At 43.5% G+C, this 16,061-nt stretch overlaps 1 non-coding gene and 1 pseudogene across 1 annotated transcript; both read left to right on the top strand.

The window, feature by feature from the left end:
• The first annotated feature begins 5,475 nt into the window (after positions 1-5,475).
• On the top strand, positions 5,476-5,649 carry LOC130328555 (U2 spliceosomal RNA; annotated as a pseudogene).
• A 6,836-nt stretch (positions 5,650-12,485) lies between these two features.
• On the top strand, positions 12,486-12,679 carry LOC130328551 (U2 spliceosomal RNA). Its single transcript, XR_008872499.1, has one exon. It is a non-coding gene; the product is annotated as a U2 spliceosomal RNA (small nuclear RNA).
• The last annotated feature ends 3,382 nt before the right edge of the window (positions 12,680-16,061 follow it).

Raw genomic sequence — 16,061 nt, 5'->3', positions numbered from 1 at the left:
AAGAAAGATTATCTGTTTATTTGCTGCAGCTGCTTGCTGGCTAGTCCAGTGGGCCCCTACTGCAGGCAATAGACAATAGGTGGTGCCTATGTGCCTAGGTGGATAGGACATCAGCTATGAGGCATTTGTTTGTACAAACTGCTGCTCACAACTAATGTTGTAATATAGTGTCTCCATCTGCTGGTGGTATTGAATAAGCAATAGTGCAATGATAGGGTCTGAAAAAGAAGAAAAATAAGAAGCAGCAGCATAGGAAAGAAGGAAAACATGGAGAGAAGAAAAAAAGAAGGTAAAAATGAGGTGAAAACATGTTTAAAAAAGTATTTCCATCTCTCTCTCTCTCTCTATATGTATATACATATATATATATATATATATTTAAAAGAAAAAAAAATTATATATATATATATATATATATATATATATATACACATATAGAGAGAGAGAGAGATAAATATATATAGAGATAGATGGGTGGATAGATAGATAGACATACATACACACATACACACATACACACATACATACATACATACATATGTGTGTATTGTTGGAGTTGCAAACATGGGTGCACTTGACAAACTCAGTGCGGCTATTCCCCATTGAAAGATTGTTGCACCCAGGACCCTTAGCACTGGGATATGCTACTCAATACCACTGGCATGGCCAGGTGTAAACAACATCTGACCTTTGTTGTGTATGTAACCATGGAGATTGTGATGTCGCCTAGGCCCACCAAAGAACAGCCTTGTCAGAAGCAGCACTGCCATGAGCAGAAGTAGCAGCACCATAGGTTGTCAAATAAGTTGGATTTAACCAAGACAAGTGAGTCCAATAGGATGCAGGTATGTCCTCTATCCTAACAGCTTCCCGTGGCTGTTGGTTTTATACCGTTTGGGGACAGCCAAGGAGGCGTCAGCAGGCAACACAGGTAAGTGTGTGCTTGTATGTGTGTGTGTGTGTGTGTGTGTGTGTGTTTCCTATGCAGATCCTAAACCCAGTATCAAATGCAAGTAGGAGGAGTAAGAAGGGTTCCTGCCAAAGCCAGGTTATGGATTGCATTTAAAAATGGTCCATCAGAGTGAAATGGACTCCCATCTTCCTGCTTAGCAATAATGATATGGGTTTAGGGTCTGCTGTGTGTACTGGTGGGTGACTGCCACCCAGCCAGAGTGTGTATGGGAGGCTGCCAGCCAGCCTCCCTTCCTACAAGTAATGATGGTGCATGTGAAGGGGACAGCGTTGGTTCCTCCCCTTTCACAGTTATCACTTCTCATCCTTCCTTTTGGCTGGTATCAAATGTGGTGTCTGTTTATATCAGTTTAATATCTGATATGTCCCCTATCTGATAGCATATATTAAATGCACCACCAGGTTTCAGTGTTGGAAAGAATGATTATCTGTTTATTTGCTGCAGCTGCTTGCTGGCTAGTCCAGTGGGCCCCTACTGCAGGCAATAGACAATAGGTGGTGCCTATGTGCCTAGATGGATAGGACATCAGCTATGAGGCATTTGTTTGTACAAACTGCTGCTCACAACTAATGTTGAAATATAGTGTCTCCATCTGCTGGTGGTATTGAATAAGCAATAGTGCAATGATAGGGTCTGAAAAAGAAGAAAAATAAGAAGCAGCAGCATAGGAAAGAAGGAAGGTAAAAATGAGGTGAAAACATGTTTAAAAAAGTATTTCCATCTCTCTCTCTCTCTCTATGTATATACATATATATAAATATATATATATATATATATATATTTAAAAGAAAAAAATTATATATATATATATATATATATATATATACATATAGAGAGAGAGAGATAAATATATATAGAGATAGATGGGTGGATAGATGGATAGATAGATAGATAGATAGACATACATACACACATACACACATACATACATATGTGTGTATTGTTGGAGTTGCAAACATGGGTGCACTTGACAAACTCAGTGCGGCTATTCCCCATTGAAAGATTGTTGCACCCAGGACCCTTAGCACTGGGATATGCTACTCAATACCACTGGCATGGCCAGGTGTAAACAACATCTGACCTTTGTTGTGTATGTAACCATGGAGATTGTGATGTCGCCTAGGCCCACCAAAGAACAGCCTTGTCAGAAGCAGCACTGCCATGAGCAGAAGTAGCAGCACCATAGGTTGTCAAATAAGTTGGATTTAACCAAGACAAGTGAGTCCAATAGGATGCAGGTATGTCCTCTATCCTTACAGCTTCCCGTGGCTGTTGGTTTTATACCGTTTGGGGACAGCCAAGGAGGCGTCAGCAGGCAACACAGGTAAGTGTGTGCTTGTATGTGTGTGTGTGTGTTTCCTATGCAGATCCTAAACCCAGTATCAAATGCAAGTAGGAGGAGTAAGAAGGGTTCCTGCCAAAGCCAGGTTATGGATTGCATTTAAAAATGGTCCATCAGAGTGAAATGGACTCCCATCTTCCTGCTTAGCAATAATGATATGGGTTTAGGGTCTGCTGTGTGTACTGGTGGGTGACTGCCACCCAGCCAGCCTCCCTTCCTACAAGTAGTGATGGTGCATGTGAAGGGGACAGCGTTGGTTCCTCCCCTTTCACAGTTATCACTTATCATCCTTCCTTTTGGCTGGTATCAAATGTGGTGTCTGTTTATATCAGTTTAATATCTGATATGTCCCCTATCTGATAGCAGATATTAAATGCACCACCAGGTTTCAGTGTTGGAAAGAAAGATTATCTGTTTATTTGCTGCAGCTGCTTGCTGGCTAGTCCAGTGGTCCCCTACTGCAGGCAATAGACAATAGGTGGTGCCTAGGTGGATAGGACATCAGCTATGAGGCATTTGTTTGTACAAACTGCTGCTCACAACTAATGTTGTAATATAGTGTCTCCATCTGCTGGTGGTATTGAATAAGCAATAGTGCAATGATAGGGTCTGAAAAAGAAGAAAAATAAGAAGCAGCAGCATAGGAAAGAAGGAAAACATGGAGAGAAGAAAAAAAGAAGGTAAAAATGAGGTGAAAACATGTTTAAAAAGTATTTCCATCTCTCTCTCTCTATATATATATATATATATATATATATATATTTAAAAGAAAAAAAAATTATATATATACATATAGAGAGAGAGAGATAAATATATATATAGAGATAGATGGGTGGATAGATAGATAGATAGATAGATAGATAGACATACATACACACATACACACATACACACATACACACATACATACATACATACATATGTGTGTATTGTTGGAGTTGCAAACATGGGTGCACTTGACAAACTCAGTGCGGCTATTCCCCATTGAAAGATTGTTGCACCCAGGACCCTTAGCACTGGGATATGCTACTCAATACCACTGGCATGGCCAGGTGTAAACAACATCTGACCTTTGTTGTGTATGTAACCATGGAGATTGTGATGTCGCCTAGGCCCACCAAAGAACAGCCTTGTCAGAAGCAGCACTGCCATGAGCAGAAGTAGCAGCACCATAGGTTGTCAAATAAGTTGGATTTAACCAAGACAAGTGAGTCCAATAGGATGCAGGTATGTCCTCTATCCTTACAGCTTCCCGTGGCTGTTGGTTTTATACCGTTTGGGGACAGCCAAGGAGGCGTCAGCAGGCAACACAGGTAAGTGTGTGCTTGTATGTGTGTGTGTGTGTGTGTGTGTGTGTGTTTCCTATGCAGATCCTAAACCCAGTATCAAATGCAAGTAGGAGGAGTAAGAAGGGTTCCTGCCAAAGCCAGGTTATGGATTGCATTTAAAAATGGTCCATCAGAGTGAAATGGACTCCCATCTTCCTGCTTAGCAATAATGATATGGGTTTAGGGTCTGCTATGTGTACTGGTGGGTGACTGCCACCCAGCCAGAGTGTGTATGGGAGGCTGCCAGCCAGCCTCCCTTCCTACAAGTAGTGATGGTGCATGTGAAGGGGACAGCGTTGGTTCCTCCCCTTTCACAGTTATCACTTCTCATCCTTCCTTTTGGCTGGTATCAAATGTGGTGTCTGTTTATATCAGTTTAATATCTGATATGTCCCCTGTCTGATAGCATATATTAAATGCACCACCAGGTTTCAGTGTTGGAAAGAAAGATTATCTGTTTATTTGCTGCAGCTGCTTGCTGGCTAGTCCAGTGGGCCCCTACTGCAGGCAATAGACAATAGGTGGTGCCTATGTGCCTAGGTGGATAGGACATCAGCTATGAGGCATTTGTTTGTACAAACTGCTGCTCACAACTAATGTTGTAATATAGTGTCTCCATCTGCTGGTGGTATTGAATAAGCAATAGTGCAATGATAGGGTCTGAAAAAGAAGAAAAATAAGAAGCAGCAGCATAGGAAAGAAGGAAAACATGGAGAGAAGAAAAAAAGAAGGTAAAAATGAGGTGAAAACATGTTTAAAAAAGTATTTCCATCTCTCTCTCTCTATATATATATATATATATATATATATTTAAAAGAAAAAAAAATTATATATATACATATAGAGAGAGAGAGATAAATATATATATAGAGATAGATGGGTGGATAGATAGATAGATAGATAGATAGATAGATAGATAGATAGATAGATAGACATACATACACACATACACACATACACACATACACACATACATACATATGTGTGTATTGTTGGAGTTGCAAACATGGGTGCACTTGACAAACTCAGTGCGGCTATTCCCCATTGAAAGATTGTTGCACCCAGGACCCTTAGCACTGGGATATGCTACTCAATACCACTGGCATGGCCAGGTGTAAACAACATCTGACCTTTGTTGTGTATGTAACCATGGAGATTGTGATGTCGCCTAGGCCCACCAAAGAACAGCCTTGTCAGAAGCAGCACTGCCATGAGCAGAAGTAGCAGCACCATAGGTTGTCAAATAAGTTGGATTTAACCAAGACAAGTGAGTCCAATAGGATGCAGGTATGTCCTCTATCCTTACAGCTTCCCGTGGCTGTTGGTTTTATACCGTTTGGGGACAGCCAAGGAGGCGTCAGCAGGAAACACAGGTAAGTGTGTGCTTGTATGTGTGTGTGTGTGTGTTTCCTATGCAGATCCTAAACCCAGTATCAAATGCAAGTAGGAGGAGTAAGAAGGGTTCCTGCCAAAGCCAGGTTATGGATTGCATTTAAAAATGGTCCATCAGAGTGAAATGGACTCCCATCTTCCTGCTTAGCAATAATGATATGGGTTTAGGGTCTGCTGTGTGTACTGGTGGGTGACTGCCAACCAGCCAGAGTGTGTATGGGAGGCTGCCAGCCAGCCTCCCTTCCTACAAGTAATGATCACAGATTGTATTATTTGGTTTTTTGTTTGATCTCTTGTGCCTTTCTATTGCAGGATTGAGCTGAATGTTAGAGTAGCATGGTGTGCGATGTATAGCTTAGGGAACCTTTGCTGTGTATTGTACTATCATGCTTTGTGTGACTGTAATTTATTGTACGACTTGTAATGACTGAACGGAAAATAAAGCTCTTTCAATCAAAAAAATCAGTTTTTATCAGTTTAATATCTGATACGTCCCCTATCTGGGGACCATATATTAAATGGATTTTTGAGAACGGGGCCGATTTCGAAGCTTGCTTCCGTCGCCCTATGCATTGACCCGATATGGCAGTATCTTCGGGTACAGTGCACCACCCCCTTACAGGGTTAAAAAGAAAGATTCCTACTTTCATTGCTACCTGCTTGCTGGCTAGCCAGCTAGCCAGCCCTGTGGGTCTTGCTGCTGCTGCAGCCAAAAAACAAAAGGTGGTGCTGCTGCTGCTGCTGCTGCTTCTGCTTCTGCTTGTGTCTGGCCGCTGTTGGAGCGTCCAGGCACAGGACTTCTGCTGCTGCTGACTAAATGGCCTCCTTAATTGGATCATCTGAGCAGCCAGCACACCTGTGCAGGTAGGGCATGACATGATAGGCAGCTGCCTTATAGCGGGTGGGTGTTGAATGTTCCTAATTGACAAAATAAGATTAATGCTTATGAAGAAATATAAAATCTCATCCCTTCCCCAATATCGCGCCACACCCCTACCCCTTAATTCCCTGGTTGAACTTGATGGACATATGTCTTTTTTCGACCGTACTAACTATGTAACTATGTAACATAACATGGGGGGGTCTCCTGGCTGTTCACACAGGTGTGTCATTGCTGTACATTGACCATGCATTGCTTCTGTGGTATTGCAAAGGCAAAGACAAATGCTTCCAGCCATCCATTGCACTAATGGATTGGTCATCAGCTGGCTGTCTATGTCCCGCATCAATATAGACCAAAGTACAGAGGGTTAGGCTATGCTATTGTGCACCTACCTGATGCATCAGAAGGTGCGAGGCCTTTGCTAAATTCTGTGCACAGACTTTGAGATCTATGCTTTAGACTGTATCTAAACCTGCTCCAACATGGACTGACATTCTGGCCTACTTTCAGCCGATGCGACTTGTCTGTCGCTGAACAGTCGCTTTTTATGTATTCAGCACCTATGTATAATGTTGTAAAAATGCTCTAGAAGCTAAAGTCGCAGAAATGTCACACATATTTGGCCTGCAACTTTCTGTGCGACAAATTCAGACAGGAAAAATCAGTATAAATCCTTAGAAAATTATCCCCCAGTGTCTCCATCTGCTGGCGGTATTGAATAAGCATTGCTGCACTGATGGGGTATGCATTAGACGAATAAAAAAGGAAAAGAAGAATAATACGCCCAGAAAAGAGGCGAAAAGGAGAAAAACGTAAAAAAACGTGAAAAAAAAGTAAGAGGAAGAGAAGGGAAAAAAAGGTGGAAATGGGTTTAAAAGTGATTTCGGCGGAGAAATATATATATATATATATATATATATATATATATATATATATACGCGCACACACACACATATATATAAACGTATTCTCCGTTGAGATATTGCAGCCGCTGCTGTGTCCAGGCCCAGGAGCCTTAGCACTGTGCTGTGATGTCACTCAATACCACTGACATCACTAGGTGTAAACAACATCTCACCTTTGCTGTGTATGTGACTATGGAGCTGTTTGGTGATGTCGTCTATTATGGCCTTCATAGAAGCAACAGGAGATTGTTGCATCCATCTAGAACCCTCAGAACTACAGTGCTATGATGTCACTCACTTCCACAGGCCTTGCAGAGTGTAAACAACAACAACCCAGCTTTGTTGTGTATGTAACCATAGGGATTGTGATGTCACCTAGAACCTTCACAGCAGCGACAGCTTTATGAGGAGCATCAGCACTGCTCTGCCTGAGCAGAACCATCACCGCCATAGGTTGTCAAATAACCCGGATTTAACCCACACAGGTAAGTCCAATAGGGTGCATGCATGTCCTCTATGCTTACAGCTTCCCGTGGGTGTTGGTTTGATACCGTTTGGGGACAGCCAAGGAGGCATCTGCAGTCAACAAAGGTAGGTGTGTGCTTGTGTGTGTGTTTCCTATGCAGATCCTAAGCCCAGTGTCACATGCAAGTAGGAGGAGTAAGAAGGGTTCCTGGCAAATCCGGGTTATGGATTGCATTTAAAAAGGCCCCGTGGGAGTGCAATGGGCCCCTGTCTTGCTGCTTAGCAATAATGGTATGGGTTTAGGTTCTGCTGTGTGTACTGGTGGTTGACTGCCCCCCAGCCCAGAGTGTGCATGGGAAATTGTCTGGCAGCCTCCCTGACAGCAAGCAGTGATAGTGCCCATGAAGGGGACCTTGTTGGGCCCGCCCCTTTCACGGTTATCGCTTCTCGGCCTTTTGGCTAAGATCAAGAGGTGCGAGGTGGAGTGCAGGAGCTATCCCTTGCGGGGGCTACTGTGAATTGTGCGATAATGGCTTTCCAGAGCCGAATTAATTACCTGAAAGATGGAGAGACCAGGATAAAGAATGGATTTCGTGTGGATATCCTTGAAAGTGCATTGGACAAGTTCAGCTTGGAACATCTTGTGAAGAACATCTTCCTAAAGACCTTGCTGGTGAAAAAGCAGGATATTCTATGTCTGCAGCAGCATGGGAGAGCTTCATATGTCCTTGTGCTTGAATCTCACAGCGCCTGTCAGAATCTGCACTACCAATTAAAGTCCAAGCTGAATTCACCTGAGCTGGATGGACTTACCTTCACTGTGTTATACACTGCAGGAGAGACAAACCTGGTGGTGTTCATGTACAATCCGTATGTGAATCTGGCTGACATTGGGCGCTTTCTCCAGAGATATTGCTCTGAGGTGAAAGGAGGAGAGAAAATCTTCAATACAGAGGATCTCTGGACTGGTAAATACAAGTTCCGTGTGAAGTTTAGAGCTGATCCTGATGGAATTGAGGGCATGCAACATCCGCCCTCCAGCTTTACAATTGGCAGAGACAGAGGCTACCTGTTTTATAACAACATGCCGGAATTTTGCAGAAAATGCAGGAGCTTTGGCCACAGACAGGATGCTTGCACTTCACCATCTGTGCAGTTCTGTGGTCGCTGCGGCAAAGCTGGACATACCTCAGGAGGTTGCACGGAGGAGGTGGTGTGCAATCTCTGCGGGCAACGTGGACATGTGTTCAAAGACTGTCTGTACAGGTCCAGAACTTGGGCGGAGGTCGCTGCATCATCTTGTGACCAGGCTGCTGCTGCTGCTGCTGCTATTGCTGCCACACCCGAGGCTGGATCCAAACCTGTGGACACTATTCAGACTGCGGATCCTGTTCCTGTTGCTGTTACTGTTGGGTCTGTTCAGACTGCAGTCTCTGCAGTTAAAAAGAAAGAGACTGTAAAACCTGCTGCTGTAAAGCCAGATGTTATCCAGCGGAAAGTTGGTGGCAGGGAACCCCGTGCTGTCCCTGCTGTCACCATGGGGGCGGTGGAGTCGGTGGTCGCTGTCACTGAGTCGGACTTTGCCGAGTCAGATATGGAGCAGGGATCATCTGTGGCTACACTTGCAAGAGACTGGTCAGAGGAAATGGAGGTTGAAGACTTGAAAAAAAAGAGAAAGAAAGATCCTGTTGTCTCAGATGTGAACAGTGGCCAAACAAAACGGTTACTGGTTGCACCATCTCAAGTAATCCAGGAACTTACATCTCCTGAGTCTGAGGCAGCAACTCCTGAAAAGGGTTAAATGGCTACCATCAGCATTGCCTCGCTTAATGCGAGAGGAATAAAGAGTCCTGCAAGGAGGGCTGCTTTTTTTTCATTTTTGTCAACTTTGAATGCAAGAATTTTTCTAATTCAAGAATGTGGAATTTATCATCACATGAATTATGAATACCTGAGAACTGACTGGATATATGGCCCATCTATCTGGTCAGGTGACAACTCAAACAAGAACTCTGGAGTTGGAATACTTTTTAAGGGCCAGGACTTTAACATCATGTCCTTTGTGGAAATTGTGCCTGGGAGGGCATTGCTTGTGAATGTACAATATAATGGAGTGGAGTTGAGGATTATTAACATCTATGCCTCCCCTGTTAAAGAAGAAAGATCCTCCCTCCTAGAGATTGTGCAGTTGTATTTGCATGGAGCTACCTCTCTTGTCTTGGGAGGAGATTTTAACTGTGTGTTGCCTGATGAGAGGAGAGTCTCTGGGTCTATCTAATTCAGGACAACAGATTGCAAGATGCCTGGAGAAGTCAAAACCCATCTGACCCTGGTTACACCTGGGAAAGTAACATCTATAAATCCAGAATTGACTTTGTCCTTATTTCTGAAAATATAAAAATAAATAATGCTAAACTCACAGATAATGTCTTGTCTGACCACAAACTTCTCTCTGTGGAAATTTACTTACCTGATGTCATCAAAGGGAAAGGTGTTTGGAGACTGAACTCACAGCTCCTAGAAGATGAAATCATAAAGAGAGACTTTGTTATTTATTATAAAAAACTAAAAAATCTCCAACAGCGGTTTGCATCAATGCTGGACTGGTGGGAGCATGCAAAGGCCAAAATAAAAGAATTTTTTATGCGTGCTGGTGTGAACAAAGCCAAGGAGAAGCAAAGGTGGTTTAAAAGACTAAACACAAAACTGCAAACCTGTTACCAGCTGAGGAGCATTGGTGTGAACATGGATGATACAATTGTAAAGGTGAAAGAGGAGATAAAGAAAGCTGTGGAAGGAAAAGGTAAAGAAATTATTTATAATGCAAAAGTGGAACATATGGAAAAAAATGAGACTTGCTCACGCTTCTTTTTAAAGAAACTTGTTGAAAAGAAAGAATTAATAAAAAATCTTGATGGTGAGACTACTAAAGATGGACTTTTAAATAAAGCACACAGTTTTTATCATGATCTTTTTAGTGAAAAACACATTGACTCTGACTTTTTACCCGAAGTAATGGACTCTGTGCAATATTGTCTGAGTGATCAGGACAAAGATGTTTTGTGCAATAGTGTGAATATGGCTGAAGTGGAAAGTGCAGTAAAGAGTTTTTTAAAAGGGAAAACTCCTGGATCTGATGGATTACAAATAGAATTTTACCTGTCTTTTTGGGAAATTTTAAAGTCTGATTTTTATGCTGTTCTTAAAGAGGTTTTTAACTGTGAGAAGCTGCCTGAGTCCTGGAGGAGTGGTGTGGTGACTTTGTTGTACAAGAAAGGAGACAAGACAAAGCTAGAAAATTGGAGACCAATCACTCTACTCAATGTGGACTATAAAATTTTTGCAAAAATCTTGGTCAACCGCATGAAGCTAGTGATTGAGACGGTGATCCACCCTGACCAAGTATGTGGTGTCCCAGGGCGTGCAGTGTGGGAGCATCTCAATGTCATCAGAGATGCCATCTGGTACCAGCAGGAGCGCCAACAGAAGCTTGCAGTGTTATCTCTTGATTTTATGAAAGCATATGACAGAGTTTCCCACCAGCATTTATGGACTGTTTTAAAAAAAGATGGGTTTTCCAGAGAGTTTTATCAAGCATGTTGCACTTTTATACAATGACTGCTTTAGCAAAATTTTAGTCAATGGGTTTTTATCTGAAGATGTTTTACTGAGTTCGGGCGTTAAGCAAGGATGCCCTTTGTCACCGCTGCTATTTATATGTGCAATAGAACCCCTACTGGCTATGCTGAGAAAGGACAAGGTGATCAGAGGGGTCCCCATACCAGGGGGTAATGGACAGTTTACGAAAACCCTTGCATATATGGATGATGTGACCATTTTATGTGACTCAGAAGTATCTGTCAGAAGAGCCTTGATGAAGACTGAATTTTTTTGCCAAGCATCTGCTTTTAAACTAAATATTGCTAAATGTGAATGTTTGGGGATTGGGAAGTGGTCAAATACAGACATCCCCCAACTAAAGATCCAGAGTGAGAAAATAAAGGTTTTAGGAGTGGTTTTTAATGCAAAAAATGATGGAGAGGAGAGTTGGAACATTATTAAAGAAAAGGTACAGAAAAAAATTGACTTTTGGAAGCTTAGGAAACTATCAATTGAAGGGAAGCTTTTAATTATACGTTCCTTGCTTTTACCTGTTTTATTGTACCTTAACACAGTGTTTCCTCCATCAGAGACTGTTCTTAAAAACCTGCAAAAACAATTTTTTCATTTTATCTGGAGTTCAAGGATGGAAAAACTCAAGAGAGACATTATGTACAAGCTGCACAAAAATGGAGGTAAAAACGTTCCTAATCTTAAAAATTTTTTATACCTGAAGTTTTTTAGCATGTGTTTTAAGACTGTTTTATCCTCTAAACAATGGACATTTTATCTAAAGTATGCTGCTGGTGATATATTTAGAAAAAGAAAATGGATTCACCTACCTCAGACATCCCCTGTTTTAATCATACCTCCAAAGCACTATATGGTTTTAGAGAAAGTGATTCGTCTGTATAACTTGAAAGACATGGACATTGAGATTCTCAAGCATCCCAAAAGAATAGAGATGGAGCTCAGGAGATCGGAGCAAACCTCTGGGATTTTAAACTTCTCTAAAACAAAATGTGACAGAGTGTGGAGGATGGTTAATGCACCGTATCTGGAGAATTGCAATAAAGATCTTGCATGGTCAATAGCACATGAGTGTGTACCTACCAGACACTTTCAGCACAGACGGGGATTGTGCAATACTTCAAGATGTCCAAGAGGAAGCTGTGGAGGAGAAGAGACAGTCTTACATGTGTTTTGGAACTGTTTTTATGCTCAAGAGGTGTGGAAAAGTGTGGCGAGTCTTTTAATGTTTCTTACCGGTCTAAAGACTTTTAATCATGAAGTTGTTTTATTCGGGAATTTTACGAGTCAAAATAAAGATACAGAGAGAGTGATATGGACTGTTGTGAATACCGTCAAGAATGCCTTATGGAAGTCTCGCAATATTTTGGTTTTCCAGAAAGACTTGATTAGTGAAAGTGACTGTTTTAAACTTGCACTGAGTGATCTTTTTGTCTACTATTTATTGGACAAAAAGAGACTGGGGGCCCAGAAAGCTAATTCACTTTGGCACTTTAGTCTTTGGAATGCAATAATGTGATATGTAATATGATGCATTTTGAATAGTAGTGAAAGTTTACTTGTATGTATTTCTTGTTTTTGCACTTTACTAATAAAAACGTAAAAAAATCTGTTCTTATCAGTTTAATATCTGATACGTCCCCTATCTGGGGACCATATATTAAATGGATTTTTGAGAACGGGGGCCAATTTCGAAGCTTGCTTCCGTCGCCCTATGCATTGACCCGATATGGCAGTATCTTCGGGTACAGTGCACCACCCCCTTACAGGGTTAAAAAGAAAGATTCCTACTTTCATTGCTACCTGCTTGCTGGCTAGCCAGCTAGCCAGCCCTGTGGGCCTTGCTGCTGCTGCAGCCAAAAAACAAAAGGTGGTGCTGCTGCTGCTTCTGCTTCTGCTTGTGTCTGGCCGCTGTTGGAGCGTCCAGGCACAGGACTTCTGCTGCTGCTGACTAAATGGCCTCCTTAATTGGATCATCTGAGCAGCCAGCACACCTGTGCAGGTAGGGCATGACATGATAGGCAGCTGCCTTATAGCGGGTGGGTGCTGAATGTTCCTAATTGACAAAATAAGATTAATGCTTATGAAGAAATATAAAATCTCATCCCTTCCCCAATATCGCGCCACACCCCTACCCCTTAATTCCCTGGTTGAACTTGATGGACATATGTCTTTTTTCGACCGTACTAACTATGTAACTATGTAACATAACATGGGGGGGTCTCCTGGCTGTTCACACAGGTGTGTCATTGCTGTACATTGACCATGCATTGCTTCTGTGGTATTGCAAAGGCAAAGACAAATGCTTCCAGCCATCCATTGCACTAATGGATTGGTCATCAGCTGGCTGTCTATGTCCCGCATCAATATAGACCAAAGTACAGAGGGTTAGGCTATGCTATTGTGCACCTACCTGATGCATCAGAAGGTGCGAGGCCCTTGCTAAATTCTGTGCACAGACTTTGAGATCTATGCTTTAGACTGTATCTAAACCTGCTCCAACATGGACTGACATTCTGGCCTACTTTCAGCCGATGCGACTTGTCTGTCGCTGAACAGTCGCTTTTTATGTATTCAGCACCTATGTATAATGTTGTAAAAATGCTCTAGAAGCTAAAGTCGCAGAAATGTCACACATATTTGGCCTGCAACTTTGTGTGCGACAAATTCAGACAGGAAAAATCAGTATAAATCCTTAGAAAATTATCCCCCAGTGTCTCCATCTGCTGGCGGTATTGAATAAGCATTGCTGCACTGATGGGGTATGCATTAGACGAAAAAAAAGAAGAATAATACGCCCAGAAAAGAGGCGAAAAGGAGAAAAACGTAAAAAAAACGTGAAAAAAAAGTAAGAGGAAGAGAAGGGAAAAAAAGGTGGAAATGGGTTTAAAAGTGATTTCGGCGGAGAAATATATATATATATATATATATATATATATATATATATATATATATACGCGCACACACACACATATATATAAACGTATTCTCTAAACAACAACAACCCAGCTTTGTTGTGTATGTAACCATAGGGATTGTGATGTCACCTAGAACCTTCACAGCAGCGACAGCTTTATGAGGAGCATCAGCACTGCTCTGCCTGAGCAGAACCATCACCGCCATAGGTTGTCAAATAACCCGGATTTAACCCACACAGGTAAGTCCAATAGGGTGCAGGCATGTCCTCTATGCTTACAGCTTCCCGTGGGTGTTGGTTTGATACCGTTTGGGGACAGCCAAGGAGGCATCTGCAGGCAACAAAGGTAGGTGTGTGCTTGTGTGTGTGTTTCCTATGCAGATCCTAAGCCCAGTGTCACATGCAAGTAGGAGGAGTAAGAAGGGTTCCTGGCAAATCCGGGTTATGGATTGCATTTAAAAAGGCCCCGTGGGAGTGCAATGGGCCCCTGTCTTGCTGCTTAGCAATAATGGTATGGGTTTAGGTTCTGCTGTGTGTACTGGTGGTTGACTGCCCCCCAGCCCAGAGTGTGCATGGGAAATTGTCTGGCAGCCTCCCTGACAGCAAGCAGTGATAGTGCCCATGAAGGGGACCTTGTTGGGCCCGCCCCTTTCATGGTTATCGCTTCTCGGCCTTTTGGCAAAGATCAAGTGTAGTAGGAGAGGAGGTGATGGAGCAGGCCCAAGTGGAGCAGGTCCAAGCAGAGCCAGTCCAAGCTCAATCTATGGAGGAGCTGCTGCAGGACCCAGAGGTTAAGAAAATCCTGGACACTCCGTCCAACACGGTCTACGACGAGTTCTTGGAAGGGCGCTACGAGAAGCCACAGGAGCCGACAGGCGCCAGAGAAGAGGACCCGTCCGACCAGACTGGTAACTAGTATCAGAACTAACCTCTCTTTTTATTCCCATGGCTGATCTCAACATCTTCTGCATTAATGTGAGGAGTATTAGAGCTTGGTTTAGATTTCAGACTGTTCTTACGTTCTTAGATTCCCAGAGGTGTGATGTTTACATGTTGCAGGAATGTGCTTTGTCTGCTTCTAGGTCTTACAACCATCTGGCCAGGCAGTGGCCTCACGGCCCTTCCTACTGGTCTGGTGGGGGCGACAATAGGTCTGCGGGGGTGGCCATCCTGATCAGGGGAGGTAACTTTGCACTTGATTCCGTCCGGGAGCTCGTCTGTGGCAGACTTCTTGTCGCAGACGGTTCCTGGGCGGGTGAGCCCGTGCGGCTCATCAACGTGTATGCCTCCCCTGAGAGGGATGTCCGACTGGAGGTTCTCCAGGCCCTGCGGGCTGAACTCGCCACCACTAGAGCAGTAGTGTTGGGTGGTGACTTCAACTGCCCCATTGAGGTGGAGGGGCGCAGTTCTGGCACATCCGCCAGCCTGGACGTGACGTCTAAACTGCTGATTGAGATGGTGACGGAGGCATCCTTGCAGGACGTTGTCGGGTCCATCGGGAACGGCTCCGTAAACTATACGTGGAGCCGCCCCGATGGCTCGCTCCGTTCTCGGATAGACTTCATCTTCACTTCGAGAGCAGTCAGAAAGGTGTCGTACTCTATGGTCCCCTGCTTCTTCTCTGACCACAGGGCCATTCGATTCCGGGGGACTCTGGGCCATGGATTCCCACCTGGCCCGGGCTCCTGGAAGTTGAATTGTGCCCTGTTGGAGCAGAGGGAGGTCATGGAGGAACTTAGGGATGCTTACCTTGTATGGCGAAATGACAAATGTCTGTTCAAGTGCATCAGCGATTGGTGGGAATATGTTAAAGTCGAATTCCGTTGTTTCTTTCAGGCAAAAGGCAGACAACAGGCGTGTGCGAAGAAGTGGGACTTGAGGAAACTGCAGCGCGAGCTGCGGTCCCTGCAGGACCTGCTCCAGTGTGGCTGGGACGTCAGGGAGGAGCTGGAAGAGACCAAAAAGAGCTTGAAAAGGCACTTTGAGGAGGAATCCAAGCGAATCGTCTTTCGTTCCAAGGTGGAGAACCTGGAGAAGGGTGAGAAATGTAACTCTTTCTTTTTCAGGAAGCTCCATGCCGGCCACACGCCCCTGACTGAGCTACGAGATGAGACCGGACACATGAGGAGCGGCAAGGAGGAAGTGATGGGGGTCGTCCACGACTTCTACAGCAACCTCTACGCCCCCAAGTCATCCGACCCCGAAGCCGCCGAGAGGTTCCTGTCA

The sequence above is a fragment of the Hyla sarda genome, unplaced genomic scaffold (assembly GCF_029499605.1).
Source record: "Hyla sarda isolate aHylSar1 unplaced genomic scaffold, aHylSar1.hap1 scaffold_31, whole genome shotgun sequence".
NCBI lineage: Eukaryota > Metazoa > Chordata > Amphibia > Anura > Hylidae > Hyla > Hyla sarda.
The sequence above is the reverse complement of the archived record's forward strand: the minus strand, read 5'-3'. Positions and strand labels throughout refer to the sequence as shown.